Below are 22,493 nucleotides of genomic sequence, written 5' to 3'. Positions count from 1 at the left end.
TGAAGTGTGTTCTGTCCTAAAACTAGAATGTTTCCTAAGGGAAATTCTCCTGCTTGCTGCACCGAAAGCATAGGTGGGCAGCATGAGACCGAGTCTTCTCTGTAGAGGATTTCTGCATACCCGTGGCATTGCTTTGCCCATGCTGGGACCAGCAGCCTCTGATCTGGGCTGACCACGTACAACAGTAACGGAAACATTCAATACATCTCCAAACACTGCCCGTGCCTAGATGCAAGGTGACCTCAGATATCAATCCCCTCCCTTCCTGGTGCAGAGTCCCTCACCAATTTTAGAGACGATGGATCTGGGTTAGTTTAATTTGCTACCTTTCTGTTCACTGTATTTTGCTTCGACTCTTGCAAACCATGAAAGTTCAAATGAGAAATGAATGAAATTACTGAAGCAATGATCCAAAGCGGTAATACATCATAAAAATGTTTCTTGACAACTCCACTGGATCAGAAGGTGACTACAAATATAAATGATCTTCTATTGTTCCATTCAAAAGATAGCCACAGAAATTTGGGGGATAAGTAGATTGAAGATAAATGAGGCAGATGAAAGAATCTATCACTGCATATAAATATTCTATTATATTAGATTTACAGTCACATCTCTGCATAGTAATACAGAAAATTACATGCATATAAAGTGCATGCACAAATATGTCAACATATAAATTAATGCCAACAGAGATATTGGTGTCCCTGACCTCTGGTTCTCATGCTATAGGGCTTTACTTAGTACCGCTGCATTTTCACACCTATGCCTGTGAAGAGTTTCATTCTGAGCTTCCCGAGACACACCCTCTTCACTTTGAACTAGCTACTTAAATAAGAAGCTACTTAAATAAGGTTCTTAACTTGCTCCATTTTAAAATGATCTTTAAAAGTCTTGTTTACAAAGAAATCCAACACTTGTTACTATGAGATCAGAGGCCCTGGAATATTGCTAGATTTTTTTTTAAAACCACACCCCCAACACTTTAAAAATACTATTACCTCAATTGACCTCTTTTAACATCTAACACACTTAATGGCCAAGGTCATTTCAGACTAAAGTGTGTTCCCTAAACAATACTTTGATGTTCAAAATAAATTTAAGAGTAAGCTCTTCTCGCAGGAGGCGGGTTAATTTGTTCAGACTTAAACATGAGGCAGTGCTCTCTTTCCCCCATGGTAACCTTCTCATGGGGCAGGGCCACCATGTCTAAGCATGTGTGGTAAATAGTTCAACTTCATCTCACACAGTTCCCGTCACCTGTCATTTTTCTTTAGCAGGTAGCCATGGTGACATGGCACAGGATTGTAGTGGGCTTTCTCAGGGTAGTTCTATGGAACTCTAGAGGAATCTAAAATATTGGGTGCTGAAGACCAAAAGGTACACCTCTCACCAGACAAAGCCACGCTGAGAGCCACCAGCTTTCTCTCCTTTTCCTGGTTAAAAATAACCTATGCAGAGTGGCATGAGGTTGTTGACAGTTGCAGAGTAATTGCTGAGAGTGGCCTCTGGGAAACCAGCGTTGGCATGAGTCCTACCCATGCCATCGCTGCTTTCTGAAGGGGCTAGACTCACTCACCCAACTCCACCCTTAGGTACCCCAGAAAACAGAATTTGGAATTTGGAGTCAGTGTCTGAGATCAGCTCCAGCACTGCTATCGGCACTGCCAATATAAATACGAGCCAGAAAGGGCCACATGTAAGAAATTGGGAGATTTTTCTAGAATGTTCAAAAGAAGAGCCTAATATCTTAGGAGCTTCACTAGGAGCCATGACCTGGATCATCAACTGAAGGGGAATGAAACAGTGGAAAGACTCCAAGTTGTACATGCTGCTCAGAGCAGTCAATAACTTCCCGTGGGAAGGGATGAGGACAGGAGGAGATGGAAAAGAGACTGAGGATGAAAAATACTTCTGTGAGTCAGGAAGCAGAGGAGCCCTAAGTGCTAAGAACTGAGGACCATGGTTGGAAGGTAACTGCTGTTCTGGCTTGTAAGGTGGTCCCTGCGGAAAGTCCATAAAGCTACAATAAATACAAAAATATAATAGTATATATGCTTTGGAGTTTGATAATTATAGCATAAAATAGAAAATTTGGGTCTGAAGACATGGCTCAGCAGTTAAGAGCACTTGTTGCTCTTGCACAAGACCCGGGTTCAGTTCCCAGAATCCATACTGTGGCTCACAACCATTGGTAACACCAGTTCCAGGAGATCCAATACCTTCTTCTGACCTCCAGTATTGCTAGGTATTGTAGAATGTTGTTTTAAGGTATGTTAAATTTGTTTAATGATGTAGAGATGTGTTGTTTTGTATATGCTGCATTTGTTTGACACTGTGAAACTGTTATTCTTTGCCTGTCTATAACAGTCTATAAAGAGCTGAACGGCTGATAGCGAGGCAGGAGAAAGGACAGGCAGGACTGGCTGGCAGAGAGTATAAATAGGAGAAATCTGGAAAAGAAAACAGGAGCAAGAGAGCAAGGAGAGGAGGATGTGAGGCGTCAGCCGCCTTGCCAGTCACAGAGTAAGAGTGAAAATAAGATAAATGGAAGCAAAAAAGGGAAAAACCCAAGGCAAAAGGTAGTCAGGGTAATTTAAGTAAAGACAAGCTGGCAAGAAAGCAGGAGAGGGGCGAGACTCTGCATGTGATTTATCTGGGAGCTGGGGGACAGAAAAACCAAGAGCAAAGAAGAAAAAACAGCTAACAACCAGGCACATGTGCGGCGGCGCACACAGATACAAGCAGGCAAAATGCTCATACACATAAATATAATAGTAATGTTTTAAAGAGGATTTTTAAAAGGCTAGAAACTTGCTTCATTTTCTTTGTGTTTCTCTCCACTAAGAATGCTTATCTTGATCCTAAGAGCATTTTATGAATGACACTGATTTGGGGTCCTTTTAATAGCTGACCATAAAGTGACAAAGAACGCAGAAAAAGAAGCATGAAGCCCCAGCGCAAGGGACTCAGAAATCACACTTTCAGAAAGCCACAAGCACAGCACAGTACTGAAGAGTTCACATGCTGTACCCTATTCAGTTCTTACACCGACTCATAAGGGTGTGGCCAACCTCATCTCTGCTCTATAGTTGAGAAAACCAAGACAGAAATGCTACACAATCTTCTGTAATGTCTGCCAGCACAGCTAGCTTAGGAACACAAGATTTCTGAGACTCACACATAAATACAGTGTATCATCCCACCTGAGGGTGCCTGTGCAACTGTGTGGATACAGTACCTGTGTAACTGTATGTGGATACATTGTATCATCCTGCCTTTTACTACCTGCCTAACTGAATGTGGATACAATATATCATCCTGCCTTTCACCCACCCAGTAACTGAATGTGGATACAATGTATCATCCTGCCTTTCACTACCTGTGTAACTGAATGTGGATTCTTTCACCCACCCGGTAACTGAATGTGGATACAATGTATCATCCTGCCTTTTATTACCTGAGTAACTGAATGTGGATACAATGTATCATCCTGCCTTTTACTACCTGTGTAACTGAATGTGGATACAATGTATCATCCTGCCTCTCACTACCTGTGTAACTGAATGTGGATACAATGTATCACCTTATGTTGCCTGCTTAACTGTATGTGGATACAGTGTATCACCAACACCTTATACTACTGCTGTAAATGTATAGACAGTTCTTCCAAGCCTGTGGTCTAGATCTACAAAGGTGATACCAAGCTAAGCAAACACATGAGATTCTTACACTTCCTTCTCCTCTTCTCAGACTCAGGATTCACAGATGCGGGGCAAGGCTGCATCAGGCCTACGGCTGACTTCCACAGAGGCAAGGGCAGCATGCAGAGCCAAGGTGTCATCTTATCTGTGCAGACATGAGCTTTCCTACAGCGGCCTACCTAGCTGGCTTTCTGTTTTTTTACGAAAAGCTTTTTCTTGTCTACCTGAAACTAATTGAGGCAATGAATTTCACAGTCAAGGGTTCTGGTTTAGAGAAAATAAGATTCCTTATGGCTCTGTACCCATAAAAGCCAATTGTTCCTTCACAGATCTGTGTGTGTATGTGTGAGTGTGCATGCGCACGTGCATGCACTTACGCGTGTGCAAATGCCCCCCAGGGGTAGCCTCAGCCAGCAGCTGTGACCTAGCTGAAAGAGACCGCATCTCCTGCAGCAGAGTGCAGGAATCTGGCTTTCCTTAGCACAGCCTCTAACTCACCGAATCCAACACCAGCACCTCATACACCCACATAAAATGCTGCTCCAAGTTGAGAGTTGGTGGGGAGTTAAGTCCAAGAGTTGCTACGGATCAGTTTGAGTAGGCTCCCAGCAGTAAGCATATGGCACTAAGGCCGGAGCTTGCTTTGGAATCCACCGTCTGTATCCCATTAGGCTCTTTTATGAGCTCAGAGCATGACTGCCTGGTTTGCATTTGCCGCACAGAGGAAAGCAATAAGGGGCGGCAAGCAGGGCTTCTTTAAGGACACCTGGTGCAGGTCAGCCGCTGCAGTAGAAACACATAGGAGATGACTGGGAGGTGTGACCAGAGCAAGATGGGAAAAGACGCTAGCAGGACAGTTGGGATACCCAGTCTGGCGGTCTCCCTGCCACCTGCTAAACCTGCTTCAGACAAAAGCTCTGAACTTCTCAACCTGAACTTCACCTCAGAAGGAAACTGGATTAGACATGCTGTGGGAATCCCTTCTACTTCAATATTCTAGTATTCCAGTCCTTCATGAGAGCCCTGGTTCTGGAGGACATGAGCCCACGCACCTCACACAATGCATTACCAACATCTCCCAGGCCATTACTGACTGCACAGTGACCAATACATACAGACAGGTTATGAAATCCATTAACACTCACAGACAAATGATATCCACAAATCATGCACTGCTCTCTGTACATTTTTTTGACCTCAGGAGTTATAAATTGTTATGACTTCTGGATGCCAAACACCATTATTAGATACACTTCTCTATATAATTCTCTTCACCCCCACCCAACCTGGGACTTGGAATCTAATAGAGAAGAACAACAGAAATAAGATTATGTGAAACAACTCAGAAAAGAGACAGTTCCATTCAGCTGTGGTCAAGCCAATGAGTTTGGTATCTTAGAGCCAGATGTGATATTTAAGACTAGTAGGGCCCTTTGGATATAGACTCAAAAGAGGTATTTCTGGGTCTTGAGGAAGGTTGTTTCCTCAATTTTTGAGAAATCACCATACTGATATTTAAAGGGGCTGTACTAGCTTGCACTCCCACCAGCAATGCAGGAGTGTTCCCTTTACCCAACATCCTCTCCAGCATAAAGCTGTCAGTGTTTTTGATCTTGGCCATTCTTACAGGTGTAAGATGGAATCTCAGAGTTGTTTTGATGCTCAGTCATTGAGCACAAGGACATGTGCTCAACTATGTTCATAGCAGCATTGTTTGTCATAGCCAGAACCTGGAAACAACCTAAATGCCCTTCGACCAAAGAATGGATAAAAAAAAAAATATGGTACATTTACACAATGGAGTGCTACATAGCAGAAAAAGATAATGACATTTTGAAATTTGCACACAAATGGATAGATCTAGAAAGCATCATATTGAGTGAGGTAACCCAGACCCAGAAAGACAATTATCATACATACTCACTCATAAGTAGTTTTCAAACATAAAGCAAAGAAAACCAGCCTACATTTCACAATCCCAGAGAACCTAGACAACAATGAGGACCCTAAGAGATACATGGATCTAATCTACATGGGAAGTAGAAAAAGACAAGATCTCCTGAATAAATTGGGACCTTGAGAAAAGGTTGAAGGGAAGGGGAGAGGAAGGGAGGGGGAGCAGAGAAAAATGTATAGCTCAATAAAAACAAAAAGATTAGTAGGGCCCAACATGGTGGCATGTCCCTTTAATCTTAGCACCTGGGAGTGAGAGCCAGGTGATCTCTGTGAATTTAAGATCAGGACAGTCTTATAGTGAGTTCCAGGCCAGAGAAGGCTGCATAGTGAGACCCTGTCTTCAAAAAAGGAAAGATTCTACCAGGAAGAGAAATGTATTGGTCAGTGTCCAGGAATCAGAAGCACACTGAAGGGTTGAGTTCAAAGAGTTTCCTATGGGGATGTGTTACAGAAGGGCCAGGCGAGGCATAGCACCCAGAGGTTGGCGTCTTCACAACTGAAAAGCAAAGGGGAGAAGGAATCCGCATTACCAAACCAGATGGGAGCAAACTGCCTGTCAAGAGCTTGGGAGAAATTGGCTGTTAGAACCTCAGCAAGTTTGTGAAGACCGTGAGTGAGTAACGAACACTTCAACCCTTTCTCCTCTTGCTTCCCATCTTCTGCCAATTGGAGTCCTATTGATTGGCTGGATCCAGCCAGAAGCAAAAGGCAAGGGAACCCAATGTTACAGATCAGAAACTTGATTCTCCTGGTACAGAGGAGGAAGCCAGAAAATGAATTTGGGGCCACAGGAGGGACAAGAAAGCCACACACGTCTGCCATATGCATCATGAATATTCAGATATATTTAGTACATGTTTCTCTATGTGTGGCATATACATGAGTGTGCAAGTACTTGCGTCCATGCATACACATGTGGAGACAAGAACAGGATGTTGGCTAGTTTCCGTTATTGGTCTCCCCTTTACTGCCTTGAGACAGTCTCTCACTGAACTAGAAACTTTGAGTTTCAGCAATGCTGACTGGCCAGAGAGCTCTGGGGAAGACTCCTATTTCTACTGTTCAATGCTGGGGTTACAAGTTCACAGTTGTGCTCAGATTTTTATGTGGGTGTTGGGGATTTGAACTCAGGTCCTCATGCTTCCAGAGCAAGTGCTCTTACCCATAGAGCCATGTCTCTAGCCCAAGATAGACATATTTTTGCTTTTTCAAATATTATGCACCGTGTGACAGGACTAGACCATATGATGAACCTAACGGAAGTATCAAGAACTTCTGCTACATCACACATGTACTGAGTTTGCTAAAAACAAGAACTTGAAGTAATTTGGAACACTTTTTAATAGTCTAAGGCATAGTGTATTTGTTTATAAAATACCAAAAGAGTGTTTATAAATGACCAAAAAAGTGAAACTGTCAAGACACCCACCAACCAGGCAAAATCATCTCATTATTTTCCTTTACCTTCTAGCCCTATGAGCCCAATTCCAAAGATATCAAACTTCAAAGTTTGCACAGTAATGCGTTTTTTCCACTTGTATTTTCTATCGGCTGGCAATTAAGAAAAGAATTTCAGAGGTCAGCCAAAAGTTGCAAATAATGAATGAGTTTGATATATTATCTCTAAATTGAAAAGTGCAATAAGACATGTTATGAGAAAAATACCTGGAAAATGGCTCTTGGCAGGACGCATTTCAGGGATCGATATCCCAAACAGCAACTCTCTGCCAACTCATGCTTAACTTTCAACAGGGGCCCCTGGAAACAGTTACAAAAATATTTGTGTTTCCTAGATGCCATGCGCTTTTATGCAGGGTTCTAGTGCGAGCAATGGGAATCTGGAACTAGGAGAAAGGAGAAGTCATCTCCTAAGGGTGGTGTGTGGGGAGATGGAGAGAAGTCAGAAGGATGAAAAGGAGGATACATGCTTGTAATTCCAGGACTTGGCTGGTGAAGGCCAGGAGGGTCAGGAGTTGGAAGCCACCCAGCTGCAAGACCCTATCTCAAAAAACAAAAACAACTAAATGTTGCATGGTCACCTCTTGAGAGATCTCAGTTTTGTAACCCATACTACAGTTCTACACAATTCTCTAGGAAGAGCTAGATAAACTAAGGTCTTTGAGTCTATGGGGAAAATGTGCTGTCGTTACACATGTATTATAATAAAAACATCAATGAGTTTATAATATAAAAAAATCCTTGTGTTTACTCATTCACAACAGTGGCTGAATTCCCTCTGAACACCACAGACGGTATGAGGGTGTTTAAGATACGATGAATTCCACAGTGGAAAGCACAGCGTGGAATGGGCTCTGAATGGAGCCAACAACGGGGATTTCAGCACCATCATTGAAGCACTGACCGCCTTGAACCATTTCTTTAAATAGCATGGCTCGTATGAGCTCCTTGGAAAATGGGGATAAGAAGATCTTCATAAGATCATTACGTAGGGCTGGCAAAAGGGCTGTGTGGCTAAAACTTGAGTTCCATCCTAAAGCCTACTTAAAAAAGCCAGATTTGACAGCCTGCATCTGTAATCCTAAGGTTGGCTCCTGCAATAAAATGGGAGGCCAGAAACAAGGTGGGAGAGAACTCACCCCGAAACGCTGTCCTCTGACCTCACGTGTGCATTGTGGCATGTGCCAAAAGTTGTCCTCTGACTTCACATGTGTGCTATGGCATGTGTGTACCTCCCATCCCCCCAACACATGCACATTAATAAATTAAGAAACATTAAGATCCTCGTGTAGAGGAGGTAAGCCCATACAGGTGCCTTGGCAGGGACTAAGCATTCAGAAAACCTTTGTTATATTACAGTGTGAAGCATTCTTCTTCCTTACAGTCCTGCTTTAACAAGGCACACGGGTATAACCAGGACAGCGGTGGTACAGACTTCTGAAACGAAGGGGCTGCCTTTTTTTTTTTTGCAGGAATGGAATTGCTCAGACAAGCTCTTCATTCATAAAAATAGAGAGCGTCCCTGCCACTTGAGTCAAACCAGAAAACACAGAATGACGGTTTTCTCCTCCGTTATATTCTTCCAACACTGCCAAGCCCTTCCAGAGTTTATATCCTCCAGAGTTTATGCCCCCAAGTCTGCAAGTCCAGAAGACAAAGGAAATCGTGTGGTATGAAACCAGGGGGAAGTTAAAATTGGCCCTTGACTTTTGAATTAGACTGTTCTAGGTTTCCTCATTCAAATGAGTCTTCACTAGGTTTTACTGCAATCTGCAAAGCAAACAACAACAACCCCTCTCCCTACTCCCCAAGTGTCTCAACTGTTACTGTTACCTTTGGAGTGGGAAGAGAATTAGGTTATTCTTATCTGCTGGCAAAAGAGGCTGAGTTGAGAGGAACCCAACTCGATATTAGTAGCAGAATAAAATGAGGAAGTGGGCTGCTCCCATCTGAGCCTGTGGTTTCCCTAACTTCTTTCAAAGATAAGGTGATTTATGAATAAATCTCCACCTGTATCAATTTGGTGACAAATGATATGAAACCTTGACTCAAAATGGCTTAAGGGGGTGAGGAGAAGGTGGGTTCCAGCCAACTTTTCCAGCTCTCTGTACTGGCTTTCTCCATTACGTTGCCCTCAGGTTGGAGGCTGGAGGCCAGTGGTTCCAGATAGCTACATGTAGAAGACAGAAGACTGCTATTTTGTATCTTTCTCTAAGAAGTGAACAAACTCCACACAGATCTGTTTGCACACCTCATCACCCAAGAGAGTCCTTTTTTCTATCCGACTCTGGGTTGTGGATGAAAAGTGCCCTAACGGGACAGGCTGAGCGTCTGAGAGAACAGCATTTCTAAGTCCGCACGGATTTTCCCACCCCTCGTTAGGAGACTGGGGGAGGACTGCAGATACAAAGGAACAGGAACGTGCTTCACAGAAATCATGAACTCGGAACCTTGTAAGCCGGAGCATCAAATACTCAGAAATACCCTTTTGCCCCACGCTCCAGCCAGTAACCGACATTCAGTTCCAAATCACTCAGTCAATAACCAACCCATTCAGAGCCTAGGGCCCCTTCAGGTACAATGTGCAGGTACAACTGTTTGTGCGTCTACTCCAGCTGGTACCTGTAGGGGTGAGACATAAACACAGGAGAAGGAACTGAGGAAAATCTCAGGGCGCAGCTGGGAACATCAGGCAGGGACTACACACTGCTGGCTGGCTAAAAGCTTGCAAGTTGAGCTAGGCTAAAGCAAACGGGAGGAGTGACTGCAGCAGGTTTGGGAAGGGGACAGGCACATAAACTAGCAGCAACAAACTGCCAGTACCTGACTTCCAGTGAGAGCAAGCGGATCCTAGCGCAGCCTTGGGGAAAAGCCTGGAAGGCTACTTGCTGGCCTTCATCCCCAGCATCCCGGGGAAGTAAGAGTACCAACCAGACAGGGGTGCCCCCAAAGGCAGGTAGGCTGGCCAAGGGTCAGTATATGAAGCCATGTGATCCCCGCCTTCACTCTTTTGTTTCTTTTCTCAGCTGCATCAGAGAAACTCCAGATATGGAACCAGACATGGAATCGCCTATTGAAGCTGGTGGGTGAGGGGGCCAGCAGTAAACGGGAGAAGAGAAGGTCTCCGGAGCAAATGCTATAGCTCTTTATTCCCTTCAGAATGCCACTGCCAGAGAGTCCCCTCTCACAGAGATGTCTCTCCACCTAGGCAGTTGCCTAAAGGAAGAAAGTGCTTCTGTTGGACAGAGTTCTCCATTGACACCACCAGCCAGCGAGTCTTCAGTAGAGGGCTTGAGACGTGCTTTCAAGTCACTTAAAGAGCTTAACAATTACTGGCTCCTGGCCTCGGCAAGATCCTACGCCGTTCAGTTACTGTGCAAACACATATGGAGAGTGTACTTGTGCCAGGCATTGTGTGTTTGGAGACACTGCCCTGGGTCTCCTTAATAAAAAGAAAATGTTCCTCGGAATCAACCCCAGCCCTTCAGACTTTCCAATTAGCATTTCAGAGATGGGTCAAGGATCATCAAACATGTTAGGAACGCCTTTACCGGGGAAGAGATTAAAAACCAAAACAAACAGCTAAGGGGAAATGAGAGGAAACAGAAACAATGCAGGGAGGAGAGAAGTTCTTCAAAGACGCTGTCCTGAGGACCAGAGTGGAGAGCCTTTTCATCCCCGAGACAATAGCAGGAGGTTATTCTAAGACAGCTTGGAATCCTAAGCAGCTCTTGGGATTTAGAGATTTGAGGGCCGACATAAAAATGGGATATATGGTCTGGAGGATAAAATGAGGAAGTTTCCCAGGAAGCAGAACTTTAAAAAAAGGAAGCAGGAAATATAATAGAATGAATAAGAGTTTAATAATCCAGTCCATAAAATCTTCCTCTAAATTAATGGTTCTCCAGAACAGAGAAAGAGAACTCTTATTAAAAAACAAAACAAAAACTCTAGAAAAAAAAAAAAAAACCTGTTCAGAGCCAAAAGGCAGATTTTCCAGATTGAGATCAGAAGGCTAGTAAGACACATAGACTCACATTGGACATGCACTATAACAAACTTCATTATAAAGACAGAGACTATTAAAGGACAGAGGAGAAAATCCTAGAGGGGGAAATAGATTCAAAAGCCTAGGTAGCAGAATGACAGCTGACCTGTGAGCCCAACACTGAGTCTAGGATGAGCAACACTTTCCTGATCCAAAGGGAAAGGGATTTCCACTGTGGAGTTCAAACCTAGCTCAACACGACAGTCAGCGCTGGAGGCTCTCAAAACACTGACTTCATATATATGTTTTCTTGGGCACTTATGAAACAGAACAAACACGGCAAGGCTTGGGGGAGTTCAGATGGTAAGGATGCCCATGAGAAAAAGGCACAAAGCATCCCCAGTTCAGTGACACACGGGCACACTGTGATGGCTTAGTTCCTTCCCCTGAACTTAAAACACTCCGTGTACTCTTTCAGTTCATTGTGCTCACTGGCAAGTGAGTCTCACTGCTAATGCTCAAGGGTAGCAAATCCGGGTGCAGTTGGAAGAGGACAGGCACTGCAAGAAAAGATGAGCCACAGAGCAGGCAGGATGCTCCCAACACTTAAGATGGGGAGGCTATGTTGAAAGTAGCTGTCCTTGGGGCACAGGAACTAGGGCTGGAGAGGGGTAGGGAAATGATGACTGTCCCAGTAATAAGTCTTATTAAAATAGGTGAATCTCGGACTGAGTGTGGTGGGTGCATACCGTTAATTCCAGCACTTGGGAGGCAGGAGCCAGTCTGATCTACACAGCAAGCTTGAAGCCAGCCAAGGCTACATAGTGATACACATTATCAATCAATCATCAGTGACTTAAAAATAACTGGTGAGGGTACTTTGATAAAGGACAGCTTGGGCTTCCAGCTGGATGCCAGAAGAAGAATCGGAGGTCACACAAGAATTGGCAAGAGTCCAATCAACTCCCTGGAGCACACACTGAAGAAGGCAGGTCACATTTGCCAGGACAAAGCTCTGGAGAAACGGTATCCCACTGAAGGCAGGACTGAACATCATGTCCAGGAGACAGGGAGGAAGGGGAACCCTTCAAGGACTCTGCAGGTTGAGGACCCCGGAGCATCCAGACATTAGCAGCAACAGAGGCTGAGGGGAATCTATCATGTGTGATAGGATGCTGGATAGTCTATGCTGTGGCTGCCTCTCCTATACTAGCTTCCTTCCACTATGGACAAGGGGCAGGGCTAAGTGGACCTCCCAACAGCTACAGTTAAACTCAGCAGAGCAGGTTCAGAGATTGGGGCAAACGTTAGGAACCGAGTCCATATTGGTTTCCCCCAACGCTTCCCCCCAATTATCCCATTTCATTCTGGCTGTGGTCCATCTAGGAACTTTGAGGGTGGGTGGGCATGAGGCAGGGTTTCTCTGTGTAGCCCTCGTTGTCCTGGAACTTGCTCTGTAGATCTGGTTGGCCTTGAACTCAGAGATCTCTCCCTTCCACATGTTGATTGAAGGCACGCATCACCACTGCCTGGCTAACTCTTTTCTATCCAACCCAACAGAGCCTCCATTCACAAAGCTCTGAATGTCACCCCAGGGTACCAGAGCCGTTCCTAGAGCCAGTGTAGGTATGACTGGAGGTTTGAGAATCTTGAATCTTAACTTTTTAGTTCACCTATAATGTGAATTTGGGATTTATAACAGTTACAGCGCTGTATTTTATAAATTATGCTCCCTGTCATATTCAACTCGACCCATTTTGTGCAAAGAAAAACATTGTTTGTATTCTTAGGAACACATTCTCTCTGGGGCTGGAGAGATGGCTCAGTGGTTAAAGATCAGAGGTCCTGAATTCAATTCCTAGCTACCACATGTGTGGCTCACAACCATCTGTGATGGGATCTGATTCCCTCTTCTGGCATGCATGAAGACAGAGCGCTCATATACATAAATAAACCTTAAACTTTTCTCTGAAGATGACAGCTTCCTCCCCTTTACTCTTATCACTTGAAGTCACTTCTCTTAGTACTTCTCAACCGTGCACTACAGCAGGACAATGTGATCCAAAACGCCATTTTCCGCCGGAGATAGTTCACAACTATATTATAATCCAGCGCTGCAGCCTTTAGTAGGGGGATCGCCACAAGTCTGGGGCCAGCCTGGACTCACATACAGAGGGAGGCCCTGTTTCAATAAAGCCAGACAAATACCCAAAACAGCAGCAATAAAAACCTATCCTCTTCCCAAGCATCCTTCCTTTAAAAACAAAAAAACAAAAAAATCTTTTAACTTCTGGGTAGCTCAATCACAACAGTTTGTTCATTGGTGAACAGGGTTATTGTCCAAGCACACTGTTTAGTAATTTGGGGCAAAGATCTGTCCCCAGAAGAGATGACAGCCTTGTGTGTGGAAACATCCACACAGTCCCCTCTGGGAGAGGGAACGGCTTTGCTCTACCAAAGGTAGAGCTGACCAAAGACCAGGAGAAAGTCAAAGGCCAGTAGAACTGACACCTAGACGGCTTCAACCGCAACACACACCACGCTGACACCACACACGTTGCCTCCTTACGTCATTATTGACAAACCAGTTCCAAATCGCTCCTCCCAGTGAATACAAAACATCTCAGAGAAGAAAACCCCCAGTAGGAAGTCACAAGCCAAGCAGGTAGCTGCTCATTCTGGGAGACTGTGGATGAATTCTCACACTGGCGGATCCAACCTCACTAAGGATCACATCGCAAGGCCTGGGTTTTCCCGTTAGATTCTTACCTCCAGTTTTGAAGTCACTGCTGGAAGCTTTCTCTCAGACCTCTTTCCTCAGCCACTCCGGGAGCTTGGGGGCAGGACAGCTGGCCTCCGGGTAATCCGCTGGGGCTGAGCCGAGCACGCCCCAGAGACCCGTCATTAGCCAGAGCACCTGCTGGCAGCGGGGACGCGGGGAGGGGCAGGCTTCGCGGGGACGCTGCCCTCTCTCCAAGTCCCTTAGGCTGTCCCGTGGTCCCGAGCCTCAGCTCCTGCAGGACGTTGCCAACGCTCCTCCCTGCGGGCTACGGATGTGCGGGAGGACCCCTCCCTGCTCGGCGGGTGGAGGGGGTTATGAAAAGGCTGTAATGCAATCCCAGCCCGACTGCTCACTTGTCAAAACTCCACGGCATTCCAGAGTCCTTTCCCCTACACCCGGTCCTCTGCAGGGAAAAGGAAACCGCCCCGAGGGTTGCATGGAGTTTGGGGTTTCTCTTTCAGACACTTTTGTTTACATCTTGTGTGCGGGAGCTTCCTGCGGTGAACTGGGAAAACGCTCCCCGACTCGCCCGGCACCCAGTACCCCCACCCTGGCCGAAGTTCTACACTCTAAGAAGCTGCACCTCCAAACATCATTTCATGACTACTCCGCTTCACTGTCCGCAGAAACCTGGCTTCTTGTTGGGGCGGGGGAGCCCCCAACTAAAATCACAACTATCCTACCAGGCGGGATGTCAGGGAACTTTCCAGAGACTCCAAATCAAGATTCCTTCTGCTGCAATAACCAAATTCACCAACCCTGAATTACAATCGCCAGTGACTGCATGGTTAAAGCATTTCCTTTATACCTTCTCCGCTCGCCTGCCCCTCCCACCTTCTGCGGGGCTCAGTCAACAAGTCATCCCCCGAGAGGCCCGAAAGGGCTTGGGCGGCGCAGCCATCTCTCCAGCTGCAAATTGACGAGGAAGCCCGACCCAGTAGCCCAACTTGTTTATGTCACACCCACCGAAGGCTTCCTGTCTTAAATTAATGAGAATGCAAGAACGACTTGAGGAAAACAATGTTTGCTTTTCTTTAAGTAGGAGAGAAGGCTGAGGGGAGCCCCCGCCCCATCATTCCATTGCTTTTCAAAACTCCAATTGTATTTTCTGCGATGTTTCCATTCCTAACACTTGTTGAAACGTAAAAGCACGGCTGTGCCAAATCTCAAACCATTAAGGAACTGCTGCTCAAACAAAACATATTTCACCTGGTTCTGGAGGGCTCCAACTTGGTGCTCCCGGGCAGAGTTGAGCTAGGGATATAGAGAGCTCCTGAGGTTAATTGAAGGAATGTCGGCACAAACAAGCTCACTGCAGCTCGATGCCTCCCTCCTGGGACTTGCGCAGACAGGCACACACCCTCCCAGCTCCTTGGTTTGTATCAAAATCTTGCAGAGTTCCACTTCATCCTGTGTCTTCAAGCTATCAGTCTCTGCCTAGACATCCGGCAACTCCTGAGAGTAAATGAGCTTTGCAACGGACAAATCTTTTGGAATTCGATGCAATTAATTATATTGGAAGAAGCCGGAGAAGGCTGCAGTTCTCAGTACCATTCACGCCCCTGGAGTGGGTAATTAGAGCCTAGGAGAGGCCAACCCATGTCAAGCCAGGGCTGGAAATCTGCCCACTCCCAGAAGCTGCCCAGGAGCACACGGTAAATAATGGCCAGGATTGCCAGACCTCGGATTACCCCTCCCCCAGTCGCTTCAGCTTCATTCAGAGCAGTATAAGGGAAACTGGAAAGAGGCAGGAATGCCAGGCTGTGGCAACCCTCTGACAGTTTGACAGTCAAAACGCGAGTCCCAGTGGCCAACACCACCTGGTGGAGGGCCCAGGAACGCTGTGTGTGTCCGGGAGGCTCGCTTTGCTGGCCAGTTCCTCCAAAGACCCGTGCTTTCAGAAGAGGCTACTGTATCTCCTCTCTTAACAGAAAAGTGTCTTGCTTCCAGGCAACAAAACTTTGTGCACTCTTTCCATTCGCAATTCCTTTCAGCTTGAGAAACTGTTACACAACCTTGGATATGTGAGTGTATAAATGAGACAAACCAACCAAACACGCGCTGATAATAAAGCGTAAAGAAACTGACTTAAAAACACCTCTTTCACATACATGTCATTTTATCATTTATTAAAGATGAAAGCAAATCGGTATGATAGGAAGATGCCGGTTTATTTTTTACACAAAGAACTAAATTTTGGGTGGAAAATCTGATATTTCAGGACACAGGGTATCCTCAGTATTTTCCAGAGTTGGTTGATATTTTGTAATTGTCAGCTGAGAGTGCTGTTCACATAAATATCAAGACAGGCAAGGTGGAGTATTCCCAGCACTTGGGAAGCAGAGGTGTGCAGAACTCTATGAGTTTGGGACCTGCCTGGTCTACATAGTTATAGTTCCAAGCCAGCTAAAGCTATGTATTGAGACCCTGTCTCTAAAATTCAAACCCAAAAAATGTAGTAGAAAATGACAGATGTTTAGGACCATTTCAGAAGTTGCTAGAAATTCTGTCCTAGTTCCAAAGTCAGTGTTCATTTAATGATTTTTATGAAACTCAATTTAGCAACGTAAACTGCAGGTTTTAAAACCAAAGACACTAATAGAATCCAATCTATTGGATAAACTAACTTGATGCTTATGTTCTGAGAAATGATGTAGGAGAATTTTGTCTATTTTCTATAATTGAATTGTTACATTTCTAGACAAGCAGGAAGCTTTGTGCAGTCAAAACCATAGTGCGTAACAGTCTGAGGTGTTTCAGCAGAGTTGTCGCTGTGTGGCACAATGACACAAAGTGCTCACATTTTCACATTGTATGGTGTGAACTGGAATGTGGGGCTGAGGAGATAGGTCAGTTTGTAATGTGCTTGTTGTCCCAGTAAGGGGCCCCGAGTTTGACCTCCAGCACCTATGTAAGAAAAGCAGGCATATCGGGCAGTGGTGGCGCACGCCTTTAATCTAGCACTTGGGAGGTAGAGGCAGGTAGGTCTCAGTGAGTTCAAGGCCAGCCTGGTCTACCAAGCCAGTTCCAGGACAGCCAGGGCTGTTACAAGCAGACATAGTGGCATAAGTGGGGCTGGAGACCGACACAGGAAGAGCCCTGGGGTTTGATGACCAGCCAGTCTACCCAACAGGCAAACACAGACCCCAGTAAAAGACCCCTAAAAATACCCAAGTTGGACAGCTCCTGAGAAACAATGAGCATACATCGTGGGGGTGGAGGCAGTAGGAGGGTTGGAGAATACCAAAGATAACACTAAATTTGCAAGATGCATCACAAGCAACCACTTCAGATTCTTAATAGATTTGATACTGAATTTATTTTTGGCTATGGACATTAGAAACCTTTTGATATTTCCATTTTCCCACTACCCCCACATTTTGTTAAGATTGGACCATGACCCACAGTTCAGGAAGTTGGGGTATCATGGATGTTAATGCCCCCTCCCTTCCCTTTTCCAGCTCTTCTGCCTCAGGTGGACATCCCGGTGGGTACAGTAGCATCCTTTCGCACGACACGTCAGTATCTAAGAAGTTTCACGGAGCTCTAAGCTTGAATAATCGTCTGATCAGGATTTCAACAGTGTCTTTTGCTTTCGGGTGTCTTTCTGGTTGAGTGCCATGTGTCAGCATCTAGCTTTTCCACGACTTCAACCCAGTACAGAAGTTACGATAGGTCAATTTGTGCTGTTTAAGCAGTACACGGATTCAAGGATAATGCAAATAGCCCTCTCCCCCACTGAATATCAGTTCAGGGTGTGTATGGGGAGGATTAGCAATTTGTCCACATCTGCATAATCTCTCAATTTCAGGAAAGCTTTGGAAACATATGACATTCTCATCAGACTGTCAGAAAGATAGGAACTAGCCTGTCTTTCCCTCCCCAGGCTCCACTCCTGGCTGGAAAAGAGATCAATGGCTCAGTAAACAAAGACAGACTTCAAGTGTGCACCATGATTTTTATCTCGGGTCTGGTTTCAATAATACTGGAAATCTTTCTGCGGACACCCAGGGACTACGAATAGCGCGGATTCAAGAGGGAATCGCTGATATGTTAAGAAAACCCAAAGCAGCTTCAGCACATTAAGGAAATGGCTCATTAAAGACAGTTTGGGGGTTCAGCGTGATGGCTGATTACAGAATTGTATCCTCGGGGGTGATAATCAGCGGGGACAGATGCAAATGCGCTTAGTGTCTTGATTCAAGGCAAACTGAAAGGGTAGCGATCAAAGCAGGTCATGCACTGACTAAGAATCTGCCTGGTGGACTGACAGGGACCAGGAACACACTACTAGGATGCTTGCGACGGTAGAGAGCCACCATAAAAGCGAAGCGTGCCATGGCTCACACTATCCTGTGATAACGAGTTTGACAGCAGACACACTCTTACCAGGGCATGTGTTCAGTCTGGGGTCCTTTATTTAAAAGAAGATGCAGAGACACTGGAAAAGTTCCAAAAGAGAACCAAAATGATTAAGGAGACAGAAAAACAGAACCCATGAGGCAAGGTTAAAGGACCTGGAGTTGTTTAGTCTGTGCGGAAAAAGTGGCCCAGGCGAACTTAACAGTCTTCTCCTATAAAGAGGATGCAGGCCAGCTGTTCTTCATCTCATCAGAGGACAGGAGAGGTAAGAGACTAAATACACCATTAAAATGTGGGTTAGATATAAAGAAGGCTCGCTTATCCTAATACAGACCAGCTTAACACAAGAACAGCCTTACGCTACATCACTGGTAATCTTCGCTTATCTACTGCCGTTCTTAGCAAGTCCTGCAGGTTTAGGCAGAAGCCACATTGACGAACGGGCCCCCGTGCCGTCCCAGAGCTGCAGTGTTTCCCAGTTATCCCATCAAATGTGACAGCAAAAGGCCTGGGCTTCCATGGCTAATATTATTAAATCATGAGAAAATGCCATGATCTACCCAACAGGGACCTTTGCGTTTGGGTGGGTACCTCTAAGCACGCGCCCATCCTTGGTTAATGAATATAGTATGTTGAACATATGTTGAGCGTAAGTATATTTCATGGATTCACTCCTATGTAAACTGTTTAAACACGCAGAAAGCATTGCTTCCTCAACCCAGCAGCTGATGATAGTCGTGAATTATTAAGCTCTTACTATTATTATACTGGCACTGTGTCCATTCTATTTTATGTCTACTATCTCATTTAGGTTGCAGTACCTCTGTGAAGGAGGAGTAATTACTGGTTTTATGGAACACAAAGAAACTGAGTCACAAAGAGGTGAAGTAACACAGCTAGTAAACGCTGGAGTCCCAATTCAAACCCATTTCGTCTGACTCAGAAGGGCGGGCTCTAGCCCCACACCACTACCTCCCATCATTCTCAGTCAGTGGGCAGAGATGCTGGAAACAAAAACAAGTGCCCCATGGTAAGTACAGACCAGGTGTGCAGAAGGAAACCTTTTCCTAGTACAACCAGGAAGGGATGGATGGAGCCGTTCCACGGCAGAGACAGTACCACCGCTTCAGTTTTCAGAACCGAAGAACCCAAACGAACAAGACAAAAATCTGGGAGCTGGAGAGTTAACTCAGCAGTTAAGAGAACCTGATACTCTTGCATGGAACCGGGGTTCAGTTCCCAGCACCCACATGGTGCTCACAACTGTCTTAACTCCAGTTCCAGGGAAGTGGGTGCCCTCTTCTGGCCTGCATAGGAACCACACACACAGAGTGCTCAGGTACATGCACAGGTAAATCCTATAAAATAATCTTTAAACACGGTACTCATTCATTTAGAAGTTAACCTTACATAGTAGATGAGTAAGTACTCCTCTATTGTGCTGTGAGACCCTAAGACAAGTGAATTGGAAGGAGATTCCTAGGATGTTGGTGGGCAAGGCTCTGGTCAGTTCCTGGGTTTCCTATCTGATGTCCTCTATGAGTTTTCAAATCCAATGGTATCTTTTGGTTTAGCATCCATGGGAACTAACATGGTTGGGTCACATATTTCCCAGTGGCATCTACTTTTAGATCAAAACAGGCTTTGTGAGGTTTATTGAGTGCTATTGTTTATCAGCAAGGGACGAGTCATATGAATGAAGCAGTCATCAAAATGATTTTCAGAAAAGCAGATGAACTGCACACAGACACAAAATAAAGAGCCTTGATCCCAGTCACTCCTGGAGACAGATATTTCCCATTAGGACAATTTATCCTGAGTCTATAAACAGAGGCATCGTTATACAAGTGTTTGCTAACAGATCTAAACCTTATGTAACTATAAAAAGCCCGAGAGAAACAGCGAGCGGAAATTCCCAGGAGATCACCAAGCTCCCCAGCCACATCTAGGCCACGAGGTCTCCATAGATACAAAGCCAGTGTCAGCAGCTGGTGCTGAGTAAGGCACAAGAAGACATCTTTGGATTCTGACACAGTGCCCACCCACTAACAATGCCAATCCTCCTCAGTCAGGTAACATGGGGGCAAGGGTGGATTCACTGGCATTCCAGATGTAGTTATCAGGAACATGATGCCCAGACTCAAAAGGGTCTTTAGTTCGTGTGGGGTATGTGGATAGACATGTGAGTGATATCTCAAGAGATGCCCCCATTGCCTCTTTCTTCCTTTGAAACCTTCCTGGGAAGATGACATCACCACCATTGAGGCTCCCACAGAAGTATGGAATCATTTGTAATGGAAATCAACCCAAAACACAGAACCACTGCAATGGAAACCAACCCAAAGACATCAACTTGGGATTTTCCATGCATAAGGGAAACCGTGGTTCCCTATAGGACATCTTTGTAGGCTTTGATTCCAAAGCTATTATTTATAGCAAGAATTCTAATCTCTCGTGAAGTGCAACAGAATCAAATACAAAAAATCCAGCATTCATAGTCTCTATTCTAGACCCCAAGTTCTTTCCTAGGCCCACTGCATTTTAACTCGTTAAATTCTCATTCCAGGCTTGGCATCTTTCTGTCATCCAGGGAAGTAGATTTGGCTTCACCTTAACAAAATACCTGATGGCATTAACTTCAAGAGAAGAGGTCGATGCTCATGGTTTTACAAGTGCTGGCCCATGGTTAGGTAGACTCGTTGCTTTTAGGCCTTTGGTGGGCGTGGCAGTGCCGGGAAGTGTTCGTTGGAGATTAAATTCCTCCTGGCCAGGAAGCATGAAGGAGAGAGCTTTGGTCTCACAGTCTTTGGGGCACGATGCTAATTACCCAAGCACTTCCTACATACTACCCGCTCTTAGAGGTCCACAGAATGGAGTATCTAGAGCCAATGTCTTTAGGACATGGCCTGTTGGGTCCCATCTAACATCTAAACTACAGCATGAATTACTGAGATTTTCTTTTCAGACAATGAAACTGGGCCTTAAGATCAGCCTGTTCTTAGTTGTTATACATAGTGTTTTCCAACCAAATTTTTATTGTGCCAAGCTCACTATCAGGTAGATCCATTCATTTTAGACCTTTGCTGAGGGTGCCCAACTCACTGTACCAATCAACCTGTTACCTACAAACGCGCAAAGACCATTCTGACGTCTTGGTGTTCCTCGCCCCTCCGCAGCCCACTGCGACCTCTCTTTTGAACACTCGATCTCTGATCTTCTAATAAACTCATGGTAACTTACTTGGCTCTCACCACGGCTCTCCAACCATCACCCCGAGGGTTCTATGTCCATTTGGAAATATGGCGGAAGGAGAAAGTCCACATCACTACTGTCACCCACCTGGTTCCTACTCTGATGGTGAAGCTCCTCCATGTAGGCTTCTCAAGGAAGGGAGATCACATACACAAGGGTATCTGGAGCATCTGGGATGGTGGCTTAGGAAGTAAGCCTGGGGTCGCACCCAGAACCTATTATTGCACCTTCCCCTCACTATGTAAGGACATGTAATGTCTGGAGATGTCATAACTGCAGCGAGGATTGCTTCTGGCAGCCAGCGGGTAAGGGACCTGGGAGGTGGTTACACACAGATCAGACTCACCCAGTGACTCCCCAGTTCAAAGCATGAAGAATTCTCTGAGAAGTTACACTGCGAGCCCTTTAGAAGCCACTAACAATCTATACTTTCTGTCTCTTCCTCTGTCCCGTCCTTCAACACAGCCTCACAGAGGGAGCTGCATCAAGCCTTGCTCTATAAGCCTATGAGCAAACACAGTAGACCAATGAGCAGGGCTTTGCTGCTAATACCCATATGGTCTTGTCACAGCAGAGGTTTTATAAAGTCACCTGATCTAAGCAGAGCCACCAAATACTTCTGCCCAGGAAAGTAGTCCTGATGAGAAGCCAGTTTGCTATGGGAGCCTGCAGCCAATTAAAGGAAGTCCAAGTTGATCTTCGGGGGAACTGGAGCACTCGGGGGACAAAGGGTACTTCTCACGGGGCTTCCTTAGATGGCCTGTTGTCTTGTGGTCCCTCCCTGGCACATCATCTGCCCATCCCAAAGCATCAGGACAAGTCTGGAGGCCATGGGTGGACGTTTGCAGTGTCAACCCTTATCCACAGCCCCGTCCCGCAACCACATAGCCTGGAGCCTCAGTCACCTTCAACCCAGGGAATGCTTGTAAGACTGTGGATGAAAACGGGGTGAGAGAGAAAAGGACATGCAGCTGTGGCTGGGAGACCTCAG

At 45.5% G+C, this 22,493-nt stretch overlaps 1 protein-coding gene across 3 annotated transcripts in view; it reads right to left on the bottom strand.

The window, feature by feature from the left end:
- The window catches only part of Pdzd2 (PDZ domain containing 2), a 345,949-nt gene that overhangs the window by 160,082 nt on the left and 163,374 nt on the right, over window positions 1-22,493 (bottom strand). Inside the window, exon 1 of one of the 3 annotated variants that reach the window (XM_057789464.1) lies at window positions 13,876-14,644. The exons of the other annotated variants lie outside the window; for them this stretch is intronic. The gene's annotated coding sequence lies outside the window, so the exon portion shown is untranslated. Of the gene's footprint in view, window positions 1-13,875; window positions 14,645-22,493 lie in introns of those variants that run through there. 3 annotated transcript variants of the gene reach the window in all.

Source organism: Chionomys nivalis, chromosome 15 (assembly GCF_950005125.1).
Source record: "Chionomys nivalis chromosome 15, mChiNiv1.1, whole genome shotgun sequence".
Classification (NCBI taxonomy): Eukaryota; Metazoa; Chordata; class Mammalia; order Rodentia; family Cricetidae; genus Chionomys; species Chionomys nivalis.
Note: the sequence above shows the minus strand (reverse complement) of the source record. Positions and strands in the feature narration are given on the sequence as shown.